This window comes from Urocitellus parryii (genome assembly GCF_045843805.1).
Source record: "Urocitellus parryii isolate mUroPar1 chromosome 13 unlocalized genomic scaffold, mUroPar1.hap1 SUPER_13_unloc_1, whole genome shotgun sequence".
Taxonomy (NCBI): domain Eukaryota; kingdom Metazoa; phylum Chordata; class Mammalia; order Rodentia; family Sciuridae; genus Urocitellus; species Urocitellus parryii.
Genome location: NW_027551761.1, coordinates 1,493,875 through 1,511,240, shown reverse-complemented (window position 1 = coordinate 1,511,240; position 17,366 = coordinate 1,493,875). Strand labels below are relative to the sequence as shown.

The following is a 17,366-nucleotide window of genomic DNA, read 5'->3' as shown; positions in this document are numbered from 1 at the left end:
TAATGGATGCCAACCAAGAATCTTGTATCCAGCAAAATTAAACTTTATATTTGAAGATGAAATAAAAACCTTCCACAATAAACAAAAAATAAAAGAATTTATAGCTAGAAAACTGGCACTACAAAACATCCTTGGCAAAACATTTCATGAAGAGGAAATGCAAACCAGTAATGAAAATCATCAGAGGGAGGTAGTACAGTAAAGGAAAAACTAATCAAAGAAGAAAACTAATTCAAGTTAAATAACAAAAATAAACAAATATGGCTGGAAATACAAACCATGTCTCAATAGTAACCCTAAATGTTAATGGCTTAAACTCACCAATCAAAAGACAGGCTAGCAAATTGGATTAAAAATAATAAGATCCAACAATATGCTGCCTCCAGGAGACTCATGTGATAGGAAAAGACATACACAGACTAAAGTTGAAAGGTTCCATATAATCATAACACTCACATAGACTGTGAAAGCAAGCAGGGGTTTCCATACTCATATAAAATAAAGTAGACTTCAAGCCAAGGTTAATCAAAAGGGATAAAGATGGACATTACAAACTGCTCAAGGGAAGCATACACCAATAAGACATAACAATCATAAATACATATGTCCCAAACAATGGTGAAACTATGTTCATCAAACAAACTCTTCTCAAGTTCAAGAGTCAAATTGACCACAAAACAATAATCTTGGGTGACTTTAACATACCTCTCTAGCCACTAGATAGATCTTCCAAACAAAAGTTGAATAAAGAAACTACAGAACTCAATAATAACACAATTAATAACTTACACTTAACTGACATATATAGAATACTTCAACCTGCATCAAGCAAATACACTTTTTTCTTAGTAGCACATGGATCCTTCTCTAAAATAGATAATATCCTATGCCAAAAAGCAACTCTTAGCAAATACAAAAAAGTAGAGATACTACCATGCATTTTATCAGGTCATAATGGAATGAAATTGTAAATCAATGACAAAATAAAACATAAAAATTTCTCCATCACCTGGAAACTAAACAATATGATACTGAATGAACAATGGGTCACAGAAGACATCAAGGAGGAGATTAAAAAATTCCTAGAAGTAAATGAGAACATAGACACAACATATAGAAATCTCTGGGACACTGTGAAAGCAGTACTCAGAGGAAAATTCATTGCATGGAGTTCATTCCTTAAAAGAAGAAAATGTCAAGAAATAAACGACCTCACATTTCATCTCAAAGCCCTAGAAAAAGAAGAACAAACCAGCAGCAAAAGCAGTAGAAGGCAATAAATAATTAAAATTAGAGCTGAAATCAATGAAATTGAAACAAAAGAAACAATTGAAAAAATTGACAAAACAAAAAGTTGGTTCTTTGAAAAAATAAATAAAATTGACAGACTCTTAGCCACTCTAATGAAGAGAAGGAAAGAGAGAACAAAAATTAAGAGTATACGTGATGAAAAAGTTAATATCACAACAGACACTACAGAAATACAGAGGATAATTAGAAATTATTTTGAAATCTTATACTCCAATAAGATAGAAGACATTGAAGGCATTGACAAATTTATTAAGTCATACAATTTGCCCAGATTGAGTCAGGAAGATATGCACAATTTAAACAGACCAATATCAAGTTAGGACATAGAAGAAACCATTAAAAAGCTTACCAACCAAGAAAAGTCCAGGACCAGATGGATACACAGCCAAATTCTACAAGATTTTTAAAGAAAAACCAATACAAGTACTCTTCAATTTATTCCAGGAAAGAGAAAAAGAGGCAGTAATTCCAAACTCAATCTATGAGGCCAATATCACCCTGGTCTCAAAACCAGGCAAAGACACATCAAAGAATGAAAACTTCAGACCAATATCTCTAATGAACATAGATACAAAAATTCTCAATAAAATCCTGGCAAATCGAATAGAAAAACATCAAAAAGATTGTACACCATCATCAAGTGGATTCACCCTAGGGATAAAGGTTGGCTCAACATATGGAAATCAATAAATGTAATTCACCACATCAATAGACTTAAAGATAAGAAGCATGTGATCATCTCTATAGATGCAGAAAAAGCATTTGACAAAATATAGCACTCCTTTATATTCAACATACTAGAAAAACTAGGGATAACAGGAACATATCTCAACATCATAAAGGCTATCTACGCTAAGCCTCAAAACAACATCATTCTAAATGGAGAAAAATTGAAGGCATTCCCTCTAAAAACTGGAACAAGACAGAGATGCCCTCTTTCACCACTTCTATTCAACATAGTTCTTGAAACACTGGCCAGAACAATTAGATGAAAGAAATCAAAGGGATATGTACAGGAAAAGAAGAACTTAAATTAGCACTATTTACTGATTATGTGATTCTATACCTAGAAGGCCCAAAAAACTCCATCAGAAAACTTTTAGAACTAGTAAATGAATTCAGCAAAGTAGCAGGATATAAAATCAATATCCATAAATCAAAGGCATTTCTGTATATCACTGACAATACTTCTGAGAAGGAAATGAGGAAAACTACCCCATTCACAATAACCTCAAAAAAATAATATATTTGGGAATCAACGAAAGAGGTAAAAGATCTATACAAAGAAAACTACAGAATCCTAAAGAGAGAAATCAAAGAAGACCTTAGAAAGATCTACCTTGCTCTTGGATAGGCAGAATTAATATTATCAAAATGACCATACTACCAAAAGCACTATACAGGTTTAATGCAATTCTGAACAAAATCACAATGGAATTCCTAATAGAAATAGAAAAATAAATCATGAAATTCATCTGGAAAAATAAGAGACCCAGAATAGCTAAAGCAATCCTTAGCAGGAAGAGTGAAGCAGGTGGCATCACTATACCAGACCTTAAACTATACTACAGGGCAATAGTAACAAAACAGCATGGTACTGGCACCAAAATAGACTGGTACAACAATGGTACAGAATAGAGGACACAGAAATTAACCCCAAAATTACAATTATCTTATATTAGACAAAGGTACCAAAAACATGCACTGGAGAAAAGATAGCCTCTTCAACAAATGGTGCTGGGAAAACTGGAAATCCATTTGCAACAAAATGAAATTAAACCCCTACCTCTCACAATGCAAAAAACTTAACTCAAAGTGGATCAAGGACCTAGGAATTAAACCAGAGACTCTGTGTCTAATTGAAGAAAAAGTAAGCCCTAATCTTCATCATTTGGGATTAGGGCCCAACTTCCTTAATAAGACTCCTATAGCACAAGAATTAAAACCAAGAATCAATAAATAGGATGGAATCAAACTTAAAAAAAGTTCTTCTCAGCAAAAGCAACAATCTGTGAGGTGAACAGAGAGCCTACATCCTGGGAGCAAATTTTTACCCCTCATACATCAGATACAGCACTATTCTTTAGGATATATAAAGAACTCAAAAAGCTAAGCACCAAAAAAACAAATAACCTAATCAACAAATGGGCCAAGGACCTGAACAGATACTTCTCAGAAGAGGATATACAATCGATCAATAAATACATGAAAAAATGCTCATCATCTCTAGCAATCAGAGAAATGCAAATCAAAATTACTCTAAGATATTATCTCACTCCAGTCAGAATGGCAACTATTATGAAGACAAATAACAATAAGTGTTGGTGAGGATGTGGGGGAAAAGGTACACTCATACATTGCTGGTGGAACTGAAAATTGGTGCAGCCAATATAGAAAGCAGTATGGAGATTCCTTGGAAATCTGGGAATGGAATCATCATTTTATCCAGCTATCCCACTCCTCAGTCTATACCCAAAGGATACTACAGGGACACAGCCACATCAATGTTTATAGCAACTCAATTCACAATAGCTAAACTGTGGAGTCAACCTAGATACCCTTCAGTGGATGAATGGATAAAAATAATGTGGCATATATACACAATGGAATTTTACTCAGCAATAAGAGAATAAAATCATGGCATTTGCAGGTAAATGGATGGCATTGGAGAAGATAATGCTAAGTGAAGTTAGCTAATCCCCCCCAAAAAAACAATGCCGAATGTTTTCTCTGATATCAGGAGGCTGACTTATAATGGGGTAGAGAGGGGGAACATGGGACAAATAGATGAATTCTAGATAGGGCAGAGGGGAGGGAGGGGAAGGGAGGAAGAAGGGGATTAGCAAGGATGGTGGAATGTGATGGACATCATTACCCAAAGTACATGTATGAAGACATGAATTGGGTGTCAACCTACTTTATATACAAACAGAGATATGAAAAATTGTGGTGATTATGTTTAATAAAATTGTAATGCAACAAAATTACATGTATATAGACATAAATTGGTGTGAACATACTTTATACAAAGGTATGAAAATTTGTGCTCTATATGTGTAATAAAAATTGTAATACATTCTGCTGTTGTGTATTTAAAAAAAATAAAATCAATAAAAAGTAAAAAAAAAAAATCCATCAGCTGGCACAGTGCATGCTGGCCTTGAATTCAGTGCTATGCCAACACTGTCTTTCCAGCTGCCCTTGAGGCACAGTGGAGGAGAGGGGAGCTATGTCCCCAGCATATAAAGAGACAGAGTAGAGAGTCCTATTTTGCTTGCTGGTCCTGTTTCTGTGCAACTGCCACTTTCCATACAGAGACGCAGCTGGACAGCAGTATCTCTTCTGGGAACTGGGATTCCATTTCTGGAAGAACTTCGCTCTCTTTGGTTTCCATGTAACTCACCAGAGTGTCCCTCAGGCTGCAAAATCAGGCACAAGAGACAGTGTTTAGAGCACTCAGGAGCCTATCAGCTCTCACTCTTTCCAGGACTGGGGTGCTAAGACCAGAAATACTGAGGGTCAGCTTCAGGTCAGCCAGCTGCCCAGTTCCTGAGCTGGACCTGGAGTCCTAGGCTCAAGGCTTCTGGGGGGTGGAGCTTCCTCGATGATGCTCAGCTAGGCCATTTCAGGCACTCCACTGATGGGCCTGTCTGGCTGCATCAGAAACAAAGCTTTGCCACTCAGAAAAAGGAAGGTGTTCCCTCTCATGGTTTTATCTTACCAAAGGTTGCAAATTCTCTAGGAAGGGGAACTTTACTGTACAGGCATGTGCCATACGGCCTGAGGGCAGAAACAGCAAATGTAGCCTGACTGTCCATCCAGAAAGCCAGTCAAGTGAAATACCTGCCTCATACCACACATAAAAGTGAACTGACTAATGAAAGAAATGTGCAATGTAGAACTATAAAAGCAGCAGGAGAAAACAGTATGGCTTAGCACCCTGGGAAGTGATAAGGAAGTATGTCCCTATGGCAGCTTTTTGGGGGGAGGCAGGGGAAGTATGGGGATTGAACTCAGGGATGCTTAGCCACTGTGCCACATTCCCACCCCCAACACTTTAAAAGAAATATATTTTTAGTTGTAGATAAATGCAATAGCTTTATTTTGTTTATTTATATGTGATGCTAAGGAGCGACCCCATTGCCCCACACATGCTAGGCAAGTGTTCCACCACTGAGCTACAATCCCAGCCCACATCTCCACCCCTTTTCAATATTTTATTTAGAGATAGGGCCTTGCTGAGTTGCTTAGGGCCTTGCTAAGTTGCTGAAGCTGGCTTTGAACCTTCAATCCTCCTGATCTCCTAAGATTACAGACACGCACCACTGCACCCAGCCCCACAGAGGCTTTATGAAAAAATCCTATCAATTGACTTCTTACTTCTATCAATTGTAACATGTAGATCAAAGGAAATAATCTATTCTATACAAAGAGCTTTTACAAATCATTAAAAAAGAGATAAAGGAGAGCACTCACCTGGGTTTGATTCTCAGCACCACGTATAAATAAATAAAATAAACATATTGTGTCCATCTACAACTAAAAAAATATTTTTTAAAAAGGGATAAACTGGTTAAGGGTGGTGGTATATGCCTGCAATCCCAGCAACTCAGGAGGCTAAGGTAGGAGGATCACATAGTTGATACCAGCCTTAGCAAAGGTGAGGTCCTATCTCAAATTAAAAATAAAAAGACCTGGGGATGCAGCTCAGTAGCTAAGTAACCATGGGTGCAATCTCTGGTACTAAAAAAAAAGAAAGAAAGAAAGAAAGAAAACAGATCAACTGCCTTGCCCAATAACCAGAAGCTACCAAGAGCTATTTCAGAGGATGATAAACAAATGGTGATAGATTTAAAAATGTGCCCAGCCACACAAGTAGGTGTGAAAACAAGACACCATTTTTTGGCCATTAGATTGACACAAATGTAAAATTCACATAATTTTGGATATTTCAGATTTCACACATTGGTGTAGCTTAATCTACCTAATCTAAAATGCATACTTCTTTGACATAGTTAGGTCTACTTGTTATAATAAGCATATGTGATTTCATAGTTATCTTTTAGAAGTACCCAAAAGATTAAAACCAAAGAAATAAGTTCTCAGTTGCTCTGGTGATGGAGAACAGTAGACAGAGTGTCCTGTGGTAAGGTGGAACTACCTTCATGTCAAGGGAGATGCCAAACATTCTAGGTGTGCACACCTACCTCCATTCAGGGTTGAAGCTGTCCTGGGCCTGGGTGTTTCTTAGTTTCAACACTATCAGCTCATGGAGCTCCAGGAGGAAAGCATCTAGGTCTGTGTGATTCAGGAAGGTGCTGAGGAGCTTAGCAATTTCTGGGCTGAGGTCTGCTTTGTACCTAGAACTGATTTCCCAAAAGGGATCCTAAAAAAGATGAACAAGTACAACATCAAAGCCTGGGACCAGTGTGCAGCACCCTCAGTCTGGGCAGAAGCAGGGCAGACTCACTTTCTTCAGTCGCAGTAGCTGTTCCGACTTATGAGCAGAGAGGAATTGCCAGAGGGCAACAGCATGTTTTAACTGACATCTGCTTAAAGCCTGGAAAAGGAAGAGAGTCCCAAGTAGGAGTGAAGGCTCACTCTGAGTGGTACCCAAGGGCACTTCTCCCTAATGTTGTCTGTTTTCATCATGAGGCCATCTCTGTTCCATCCACAAGTCTACCTGCCTCATCTTGGAAACATCTGAGAGTCTCCCCCTCCTGCAGCAGCTTGTAACTGTGAGTATCACCCAGTGAGCAGGTAGTCAATGTCCTCAGTCACCTGTGCATCCTGCTCTACTAGGTGGTCAGCACTGAGCGTCCCTGCCTCTCCTGTTCCCAGTGTGCACTGAAATTCTGTGGACTGGTGAGGGGTGGGATTCCTGACCACCCCTTTCCACAGATGCCTGCACCAGGCTCCTGTGTGGTGGCATTCTGGCAGGAAACTAAGACCAGGTGATCCTGGTTCTCCTTGAAAAGCACACAAGACCTACCTTTAAAACCGGAGTTGTTTGGTCGCTCATTCGCAGGATGTCTTGGACATACACATTTAGGTGCATATTTGGATCCCCACCAGCTGTGCCTAGAAAGCCCAGAGTGACCTCTATGATAGACAGTGCTTCACAGGCATCGCTGTAGGACCGAAGCTCTCCACTGATGGCACCCATGGCCGAGTTGGGGAGGCGGCTCTGAAACCAAAATCAGGACAGAGTCTTGGGTCAGTCTATTACTTCTCCTACTTGGTAAGAGCCCAACTGTGAGCTGCCAACACAGGCAGGGCCAACTATCCAGCACTTATGGTAAGAGCTGATGCTTGTGCTTGAACTGATGCTGAGTGCCGCAGCCTTTCAGACTTTGCACAGAAATCAGCCCAAGTTAACTGAATCCTCCACATGATCCATGAGGACACGGAGAGGCACAAGAGCCTCTCCACTTGTCGGTAGCAGAACCTAAGGAGCATGAGTAACCTTTAGCACCTGAAGCAGCTGCTAATCTGCTGCTGGATATTGATATCTGGTCATGATATCATCATTGAGAAAACAACCCCCAAGGGGTTGGTCTGTTCTCGTCAAGAAAGTTTGGTGATCTGCCATCCTGCTTGCCTCTCTGAGCTCTGGGATCCCTAAGCTCCCCAGGGAGCCAGAAAACCTGGTGCTCACAGCAGACACCAGGATTAGATTGTACTGTCCTTACGTATGTGGATGGAACAACCCTGCAAGAGAGGGTTTATCATGACCACCTGTGCCATTTTGTTCTTGATGTCCACAAAGAGATGTTCGAAGTTCCAGTCATGTCTGTATACCAGCGTGGGTATCCCCTAAGTGAGAAATAAAAAAAAGTTTTTGGAAATTAAAATAGAGGAGGCATCCATCTGATGACAGATGTATTCTTCAGCAGTGACTCAGTGGAAGTACCAAGCTGGACAGTATATTCCTGGGCAAGGCATGTAACTTTGTTGTGTTCTGATGATTCTGTTCCACAGTAACACAAGTAACACAAGAAATCTAGCCTGGCTACAGTGACCTTGCAGATACTGCCCTGTAGAACAGAGTATCTGCCGACCACAAGAGAGGAAGAACGCTGGAGGAACAGGAATGGGAATGTGCATATTTGTGATCTATCCAACAACACTGAGCAGAGACTGTGCACAAGGCAGCCACTGTCAAGATGAATTAAAAATGGCTTTAGCCTCAAACAACTGACAGGCTGACTATAATGAAGGAATAAATACATCTGAGAATGACACCTGACTGGACCTGTAAGGATGAGTGCAGCCACGGTAAGGGACAGTATAGAAGTGCCACTGTGTTCAGGGAGTCGGGAGGCAGTTCACAGGGTTTGATGCAGCAAGGAAGGAAGGGGCTGGAGACACCTGGAAGGTCGAGCTAGGGCCAGGTGACAGGGCCTCTGTGCCAGATGAGGGAGTATGGTGGAGGCCATGTAACTGTCCACATGCTGCAGACTGGCTGGGGGTGGGGGTTCCTGACTGCCCCTTTCCAGGGGTGCCTGCACTGATGCTCCCCGCATAGGGGCATTCTGGCAGGAAACTAAGATGAAGTGGTGCTACTGGCACTGGGCAGCTGGACTGACAGCTGAATGCTCTGAAGTGAAGCCAAGGCCATAGCAGTTAGAGGACGAGAGAATGGGGAAGGTCTGTGTGGTGGTTCCTGGGCATGGACTGCATATGCAACTGAAGGGGTGGCAGCAGTGAGGTCTTCTTGGTGGTGCCATTAACTGTAGTGGAAACCCAGTCCACTGACACTTGAGGCTGCCCTGGGGGACAGGTGCAGACAGTGATGGTGATGTGGAAGAGAGCTGGGGACACCTCCCGGCCCAGAGAAAATGTAGGGACCACAGATCACTAGTGGGGAGGAGATAACACAGACAACATCCTGGGTGTCACTTGTCTGTTCCCCTTGAAACTCACAAGGGCTGTTCATAACTATAGCAAATCGTTTGCAGAGGGCCCAGCCTACCTTGAGGGTCAGACGGGGCTTGCCCTGGAGGAAGTGGCTGCTGATCTGCCGCTGGATCTTCTCCAGGTCAAATTCCTGTGAGGTCTCCCCACCTTGCTCCACTTGATACTGGCAGTTGGAGAGAATCAGAGGCATCAGGTCCAGCTCCACTTCGTAACTGACAACATGCAGGTCAGTGACCTCTGAGGCATCCACAGAATAGCTGAGGGACACAAGATACAGGTCTTGGTGTCCAGAGCAGGTGTGTGAGGCCTAGGGCTTTGGGGCATATGCTCCTGCTTCTGCATTATAGTGTAAGCAAGTGAAAACCATGTGCAAACACGGGGCTTTATTGAGGAAGGCTGAGAGAGGATCTGGGGGACAGGAGCTGTTGCTGGCTAGAGTCTGCAGCCCAGCTTGGTGGCAGGGTGGTGAGTTTACGAAGTACCTGTTGTTTTCCTTGGAGAACTTCTCCATCGTGTAGATGATTTCATTATGTAGATTAATCAAGTAGCTAACTAATGCAGTTGAGCAGAGGCCCAGGCCCCGACGCCGGGGCAGGATGACCTTAAAATCTGTGTCCAGATCCAACTCAGAGTTGTAGTAGCCTTTAGGTAACTTGATTTCACCTTTAAAAGACAGGGTCATTACTAAGCAAAGGGATGTTGCTCCAGGCATTTGTCTGGAGGCAGGGAAAGGGAAGGGAAGCCACGGGCAGCCATGTCCAAAGATCTAGGCCCTGGCTGTTAAGTTTCTAGTGCCCCCAACTCCTTTCTGATCCCATATTTATAGACTCAAGATGACTGAGGGTTACTTTGGAGGTTGGTTCATGTATCCCAGCACCTCCATCAACAGGATGCGTTGCCACACACACAGCAGGGTGCTGGCAGAGCCACATAGAGGAGGACACTTACCATTGGTCTCCAGTGATCGCCTCAGGGCATTCCACGTGGACAGGAAGATGGTGATCCTGTTGTGGAATAGCTGCCTCAGCCCATCTGTTGAACAAAACACTTGGTAAGAGCCCCACGGAAACAATCCCCACCACCACGCTGGCCAGGGTCAAACCACAAGGCGTGCTCCCAAGAACCTGACCCTGTACCTTCCCTCACTCAGCAGCATGTCTGAGTTTCAAGTTTTAGGCTGTATGAGAAGCTGGAGAGGCTGAGGGCTTTCTAGCCACAGCAGTGGCTCATGGCCATCTCTGGGATTTAGCATCCTTTGCCTCTTTCTCTACCTTAGGAACTGAGCCCCACCCTCATGTCCCAGCCTGAATGATCCTTTTGAACCACCAAACATGGATGGTCCTGATCTTGGTTGCAGCAGACAGCAGTCATACCTGAACTGTGACTGCTAATAAAACTCCTGATGGAACAGGAATATTCATCTTCTGGAACATTCTGGAATTGTTTTACTAAATCCCTTTGCAGGGCCAAAATCTCAGGTAAGAATTTCACCAGTCTCAGTTCTGCTTCCTGGAGAAGAGAAGATAGCTCAGTAACACTTCCTCTATTTAATTGAGAAACAACATGGGGTGTACAGATTTTAGGGCAGGCTGGGGACTTTCTGTGTAGTTTAGTTTGGTCAGTGGGTTGTTTTACATGATTATACCCTGAAGCTTGCAAATGGGAAAGGGGTCATCCCATCCTTTCACCAAGTGGTGAGGGATGTAGGATGAACTGGATCAAGTCCCCACTCTCCTCTAATGAAAAGCTCCCTCAAGGACTGAGCTGGGCCCCATCTCTCAGTTTGCACAAGAGTCAACTCTAGATGACCAAAGACCCAGATGTAAGACTTGACCTCTGAAGCTATCAGCAGAAAAACAAGGAAACACTCCAAGACATTGGCATAGGTGATGGGTTTCTGGATAGGACCCCAAAACCATAGGAAGTAAGAGCAAAATGACAAATTGGATCACATCAAACTAAAAAGTTTCTGCACAGCAAAGGAAACAACCAACAGAGTGAAGGGACAACCTAACAGAATGGGAGAAATAGCTGCCAACTCTTCACCTGACAGCAGGCAAATACCCAGAATATATAACTCAAATTTTTTTTTAAATCAAAGTAATCCAATTTAAACATGAGCAAATGATCTGAATAGACAATTCTCAAAAGAAGAAATATAAGTGGTTAACAAATATATGAAAAAAATGCTCAATATAATAGTCATCAAGGAAATGCAAATCAAAACTACAATGAGATGCCATCCTACCATAGTTAGAATGACTCTTATTAAAAAAATAATAAGATAGGTGTGAAATCCCAGCTACTTGGGAGCCTTAGGCAGGAGGATCACAAGTTTAAGGCCAGCCTTAGCAAGTTCTAAATTAGACTAGGCAATTTTGGGATACCTTGTCTTAAAAAAAAAAGCAGGAAATGGGGGCTGTAGCTCAGAAGTAGAGCATTGCTTGCTTAGAAAGCCCAAGAAAAGGCCCTGGGTTCAATTGCCACTAGTCCCCCATACCCAAAAATAGATGAACCCAAAAATAAAATAATAAATGCTAGCATAGATGAAGAGAAAAAGGAAATCTAATATATTTCTGGTACAACTTTTAATTAATACTTCATAATAGAGAACAGTATGGAGGTTCATCAAACTAAAAAAAGATCTACCATGTGATCCAACTATACCACTCCAAAGGAAATCAGGTATCAAAGAGGTACTGCATGCTCATGTTTATGTGGCACCATTCACAATAAGACACAGAATCAGCCTAGAAGGCTATCAGCAGATGAATGCATAAAGAAGATGTGGTTTAAATACATAATAGAATATGATTCAGCTATAAGAAAAATGAACTCCTGTCATTTTCAGCAAAATGGATAGAACTAGATGATATTATGTTAAGTGAAACAAGCCAGACAGAAAGACAAGATCAATGCATGCTATATGCATACATGGAAATTTCACACCGATTCCCATTATGTATACAGCTAATGAATTAATAAAAATAAGTAATTTGAGAAAAATTTTTTAAAAAATTGACTCTTGGGCCCACGGTTGGGTGTGAGGTTGCTGAAAGGAAAGACCAAGGCCTACTGCAGTGGTAGCTGATGTGATTTTGGGTTTTGTTCTGAAGGGCCAGGATCCAGCATCCTCAGTCAAATAAAACCATGTCTTAATAAGAGATCATAACACTAACATGAAGTCCTTCCTAATGTGAGCACCAGACGTTCCCCAATCATTCTGCTCCCTGCCAGCTGTGGTACTGGTCCATGAAGGAGGTGGTGTGAACCTCTACTGTGGCCCAGGAGAGCTCAAGTGGGTGAAAGCCGGGGATGGTTTCTGGGCCTGGCAGGTGTGACTCCACACCCTGTAGCCCCATCATGCAGCACACTGCCTCCCACCTGCAGGGCATAGGGAGGGCTCTGGTTTGGTTTTGGTGTGCATTCTTTGTTTTTAATAATTTTAATTGTAGTTGGACAAAATACCTTTATTTTATTTATCTATTTTTATGTGGTGCTGAGGATTGAACCCAGTGCCTCACATGTCTAGGCGAGAGCTCTATGGCTGAGCCACAACCCTAGCCCCTTGGTGTACATTTTTGACTGTTCAGCAGGCACTTGCTAGTGACCACCTACTCAGCTTCTGGGGATGAACACAAGGTATCACAGTCGAGTAACCCATTTGGTCTCTCCTGGCCTTCCTTAGAGATCACTGCTAACCTCACTGTGCACTATGTAATGTGCATATTACTCCTGTGACTTCAGCAGATGTGTCTTAAGATCTCTGAGCTCTTCCCTAAGACTCCTGTGATCAGGCCTTGCATTCAGAATCACAGTGCTGATGGGGTTGCTTAGGATTCTGCCTCTAGGAATGATGACTTTGAACCCAGGCACAGAGCCTCCCAGTCCTCAGGGGAAGTCTACCAGGAAAAGGGGGCAGCCTATGAAGCAGACACACCTTCTGCAGGAACTGCCAGAGCACGGGCACCACCTCCTTGCCGTTCTTCTGCTCCACAATGTGCTGGAGGTACTCGACTGTGATCTTCTTCCTGCAGCTCCAAATCTTTGAGCAATGAGCCACATTTCTCTGGGGCAGCTGGGGCAAGAAGCTTGCAGGGTCACCATATATGATTTTGGCCACAGGGCTAGAGCTGATGCGCTCATCCTGGCTGATGAGTGTGCTCACAGTCAGCAGGGTCTTATCTAGATGCTGGACAAAGAAATGACACAGCATTCTGCAAGTGAGACATTGTCACAGACAACCAGGCAGCTCTTGGACCCACGGTAGCTCTTTAGGAATCTGCCTGCACAACCCAGATGCTTGCTTTTGCCATCTTTCACTGATTAGGGGGTTCCTTGTTCATAGGGTTTTTGCTTCCACAAACAGAGTGAGACTCGGGGCCTTTATTTCACTGCCCTTTTGCTTCCTGACTTCCCTGTCCTGCTGTGGATAGTCAGCTCTGTGATGTTCTCAGCAGAGCAGTCATGAATCCAGAGAGATTGTCGATGCATTCCTGGAGGGTCTCTGCCTCTTACTTTCACATCTTGCTATAAAAAGCAGTGGAGCAGGCTGCCATCTGCCCTCTGGGAATTCCTGATAATCCTTGGCCTTACTTAAGACTAGTGCAGGAGGGGGATAGCAGAAGAAGGGGTTTCTCCAGGTAAGGCCTCTGACAGCCCTCCTGAGGACAGCGGGCCAACAGTGCTCACAGATGAATGGGACCCCCTCCTGGACAGAGGGATAAAGAGTGGTCACCACTCACCACTTACCTCCAGTTCAGGTAGAAGAAGGGCTTTGACATGTTTTTCCCAATTGTTTCTATGTCCTTTTTTTGACAATTTTGCATCAAAATTTAAATGTCCTACAAAGAAAATCAAAATGCAAACAAAAAGCAGTGCTCTCTATACAGTAAACACTAAATAATGTTAATAGAGATAGTCCTCCTTTTGGGGTGATAACTTCCTAAGTTCACCAGGTACTGCCAACACCAGCCTCCAGGCCTTGTGAAGACACTTTAGTCTCTGACAACCCTCCAGCCCACAGCTGTGGCCTTGAAAGTATTTTAAACAAATGGCTAAGGACAAGACGTGAACTCAAAAGCCTAGGGGCACAGCAATGCTGACAGCTACCCAGAGCCACCTCACTGCTGCCCCCAGGCCTGTAGGCAAAGGTGGTCCTGGGGAGCTGGCAGCAGGTTAGGGCTCCCGAGTCCATGTGCTGTGGAAGCCACACCAGAACAAGAGGTACTCCGCAAAATCAGTGTTGCTAAGATGGGAAGGACATGCTAATGCTGGTTTCTGATGAAGACATCCCTGAAGTGGAATAGATTCTCCGGTGGTGGTAACAGACATTTTATTGCTACTGTTATTATCTGTATGCTTTTAAATAACATTGTTCTACAATGGTACAATGATGGTTTTAAAAGATTTTTGCAAGTAAGCAAGAAGAAACTGAAATCCCTCCTAATGCCACTCAGATAACCACTTACAGAGTCCCCTCACAGACCTTTGCTTTTGGCCTGGATTTAATTGTTTAGAGTACAAGAGTTAGCTCAGCAGACAGTGTTTTGTAGCTTCCTTTGTTTATGTAACAAATTGTGTACATGTACATATTAGGTCAGGGTATAAGTGTGACATCTCTGGAAAGCAGAAGTGGGACATGTCACCTGCTGGGGTGCCATGTGCTCCCAGGGCACAGGTTAATGGTGCATGCACAAGCACCAGGTATCAGTGATGCAAGCCCCAGCCAGGCAGGTGGTGTGTGGAGGAGCGCAGCAGCCCCTCCAGCCCCTGCAAGGAGAGCAGAGCGCTTGCTCCCACTCCTGTCATGCCATTCACCAGGAGCTGAGGGAGCCTGGCCTCTTGGCAGTTATGCCCAGCCCACATCCCTTGCTTACTCCAGTCAGGGAGTGGGTGCTGCTCTTTGAGAAGGCAGCGCAGCATGAGGTGGACCACATGGGTGGTCTCGTCGGCAGTGTCTTCCCCAGTGTCTTTGTCAACTGCTCCAAGTCTCTCCGGATGTGCTGCTGCAGGAATCCTTTAGGGTCACTCACTGGAGGCTTGATGATGTTTATCACAGCCTGTGAGGGCAACGAGACAAGACATGTAGTGAGATCAGTGTGTAGAGGACACAGTGAGAAGCTAAGGGAGCGAAGCACCAGCACTGGGGAGAAGGTGGTTTCTAGGTGAGGTCAGGGTGCTCTCAGCATGACACAGGCAGCAGAGGAAGGGAGGGAGGTGAGTACAGCCAGAGATTGCTGGCTCTGATGTCATCCCAGAGCAGCAGGGAATGCTTCCCTGCACCTCCTGCAGCCACCACAAGGGTGTAGGTGACAGGGTCCCACCACCTCCCCATGCCCAGGTGTGGGCATGGACAGAGCTGTATACTCTGAGTAGACTTTATGATCTGATCGTTGTACCTTGTATACACATGCTAAGATGTCACACTGTAACAAACGTGTAGTTGTTTTGTGTCAGTTAAAACAGATTTTAAAAATTAAAAAAATGAAGAGGATTTTCCATAATCTGAGGAGTAGTTCCCCCATTACATCATACGCCACAGAGGGAAAAGTAGGATCTATAACTTTTGCATTACCCTGTGGACTAGATAAAATCCCTAGGTGGCTAGGACTTTGTAGACAAAAGGACTGGATGCAAACACAGCAGGTTCTTCCTATAGCAACATAAGAGAGTCTAGCAGTAGCATCTTATACCTCGGGATTTTGAGTGGCTCCCAAAAGCATAGCCAAATGAGTGAGTAGCTGGATGAGAATGAAGACGACTGGGGACAGCTCTCGGTCAGACACTACTACGACATCTCTGGGTTGTGGGTGGCCCAGTACATGGCCAGTCTTGGTTCTGTCTGTGCTGCCTCTGGAAAGGATGAGAGGAAACAGGATGAAGACTAGAGATGTCTGTTTCTCCTCAGCTCCAGGGGCCTCACATCTTAATGACTAGGTTCCCAGTTTTTTTTTTTTTTTCTTGTTTTTTTGGTTTTTGTAATGGTAATGGGGATTGAACCCAGGGGCTCAACCATTGAGCCACATTCCCAGCCCCCACTTTTTGGGGGGCACTAGACCATTAAGCCACATTCCCAGCCCTATTTGGTATTCTATTTAGACAGACAGGGTTTCTCAGTGCCTTGCTTTTGCTGAGGCTGGCTTTTAACTCGCAATCCTCCTGTCTCAGCCTCCCGAGTTACTGGGATGATAGGTGTGCATCACCACACCCAGCTAGGTTTCAAGCTTTGAAGAAAACACTAAAAGGACCAATTATTCCAAGCCTAGACCACCTGCCTCCACATCCTTCTCTCTTTACACCCACCCAGCTGGATGGCCAAACTCTGCAACTTTCCCAATGTTAAATGGCTGCACGATGTGGCCATTAGTGCAGGGTGTCAGGATGGGGAGCAACACCTTCCTCATGACAGCAAGTTTGGGGCATTTTTGCATCCATATGGGGATTGTCTACGTAATTCTCAATTTTCCCAAATCAAAAACTGGGATATACAGACTGGAAAAAGTTTTCAAGATTCAAGGACATTGATAATTTAAGAAGATAAGAGTCTAGACTATTTTAAGCTTTGTAACAGAAAAGCCAGATAAATGGTGAGGTAGAAGGCCCTGCATGTCATCTTAAGGGAGCTCTGACAGCCACACTCATCTCAGGATGAAGCATGGGACTATGAGATCACATTTTTATTTTTATTTGTTGTTTTCAGTTCTGGGAATTGAGTGGGGGCTACACATGTGCTAAGAAAGTACCCTACTTTTGAAATACACCCAAAGTCCTTTCTATTTTTATTTTAAGACAGGGTCTCACAAGGTTTTCTGAGCTAGCTTCAAACTTTCAATCCTCCTGCCTCAGCCTCCTGAGTAGCTGGGATTACAGGTGTGCACCAATATTCCTGGCTGAAGGTCAGATTTTTATCTAGTTTCTGAATCTGGTACAGTTAGCCTTATGTATCTGCAGTTCTGCGCCTGTGAATTCAACCAACTATGAATCAAAAATATTCAGAAAGAACTGTGTCCTGAAGAGTAGCTTTTTTTTCTTGTTATTATTTCCTAAAAATATGATAAATGAGTATTTACATAGCATTCAATTTGCATAAAGTATAATAAGAAACCTAGAGATGATTTTTTAAAAGTCTATGG

General features: G+C 43.1%; 1 pseudogene; it reads right to left on the bottom strand.

The window, feature by feature from the left end:
• Window positions 1–4,517: 4,517 nt before the first annotated feature.
• The window catches only part of LOC113178543 (E3 ubiquitin-protein ligase RNF213-like), a 96,448-nt pseudogene continuing 83,599 nt past the window's right edge, over window positions 4,518–17,366 (bottom strand).